At 41.5% G+C, this 1,603-nt stretch overlaps 1 long non-coding RNA gene across 1 annotated transcript; it reads left to right on the top strand.

Annotated features, from left to right (window-relative positions):
- The first annotated feature begins 705 nt into the window (after positions 1-705).
- LOC136579014 (uncharacterized) lies at positions 706-1,603 on the top strand. The gene is made up of 3 exons (XR_010786698.1): positions 706-784; positions 1,259-1,317; positions 1,519-1,603. It is a non-coding gene; the product is annotated as an uncharacterized lncRNA (long non-coding RNA).

The following is a 1,603-nucleotide window of genomic DNA, read 5'->3' as shown; positions in this document are numbered from 1 at the left end:
GTCTATAGGGACATATACACATAATGTAATGACAGGTCTATAGGGACATATACACATAATGTAATGACAGGTCTATAGGGACACATACACATAATGTAATGACAGGTCTATAGGGACATATACACATAATGTACTGACAGGTCTATAGGGAAATATACACATAATGTAATGACAGGTCTATAGGGACACATACACATAATGTAATGACAGGTCTATAGGGACATATACACATAATGTATGACAGGTCTATAGGGACATATACACATAATGTAATGACTGGTCTATAGGGACATATACACATAATGTAATGACATGTCTATAGGGACATATACACATAATGTAATGACAGGTCTATAGGGACATATACACATAATGTACTGACATGTCTATAGGGACATATACACATAATGTACTGACAGGTCTATAGGGACATATACACATAATGTACTGACAGCTCTATAGGGACATATACACATAATGTACTGACAGGTCTATAGGGACATTTACACATAATGTACTGACAGGTCTATAGGGACTGCACTGGGATCTACATGTTTAATGCAGTTACACTGTATGTGTTTGTCCTAATATTAATCCCTTCCTATTCCCCCTGTTGAGGATCATGAACGCCGTAGTTGGAATACTACGAATGTTATTCAGAAGAGGCCAGAGAGGACAGAAGAGGAAGAGGGATCTCAGCCCATGTAAGGAAGACCCCCGAAGAAGAGGAGGGATGACCGGGCCCAACCGCAGGAGGAGATGGCAGCGTTCCTCCGTGTCCTCGGTAAGACACATTGGGCCTTTCCAATGGTTGTAGTGTTGAACCCGGTACACATTATCCAAGATGAAGCTGTCAGACTGCACTATGTCATTGATATCTGATATATTACAACAATTGGTGGTTTTTAGCCTCAGTTTACACACAGTAGATTTGCTGCAGAATTTCGGCTGGGGATGCAAGCTGCCGTTCGCAGCAATGTACAGTACAATGTAAGTGAATGAGGCTTTAACAAACCCCATTCACTCGGTGCAGAAGAGATCAGCCGTGGGGGAAAGTCGTGCTACAGATTCTCAAATCCATCGCTGCTCTATTTATTGCTGAAATGCTGCGGATTTCATCCCAGAATTCATTCACTGCAATACTTCCACCGCTGCGGCTTATTTCAGTGTTATGTGCAGAGAAAATGATGTAACTTTACTGCAGTCACTAAACAAAGTGATACATTTATTGATAATTATTGATTTTTCTTTTTTCCAGAGGAAAAATATTTCTGGATGTTCCTCGCCTGTGATGAGTGTATGAAGATATCCGACAAGGTAATATTACAGAATATCCACCATATATACATGTAGGGACTTAGGCTAGTGTAATAGGCCTGGAGATACACCGCACTGTATAACCTGGTGACATAATGGTCATTATTAGATGTAACACTGAGATTTACCCATCCAGAGGAGTTATTATACCCTTTACTTGTTAGTAGTCGCAGCCTCTAACTGTCCTTCTCCTCCCACCAGTACCTCCTGGCGATGGTCCTCGTGTACTTCAGGAGAGCCGGACTGCGTACCGAGGAATATCGACAGAACTTCTTCCCAGCTCTGT

Source organism: Eleutherodactylus coqui, chromosome 9, assembly GCF_035609145.1.
Source record: "Eleutherodactylus coqui strain aEleCoq1 chromosome 9, aEleCoq1.hap1, whole genome shotgun sequence".
Taxonomy (NCBI): Eukaryota; Metazoa; Chordata; class Amphibia; order Anura; family Eleutherodactylidae; genus Eleutherodactylus; species Eleutherodactylus coqui.
The sequence above is the reverse complement of the archived record's forward strand: the minus strand, read 5'-3'. Positions and strand labels throughout refer to the sequence as shown.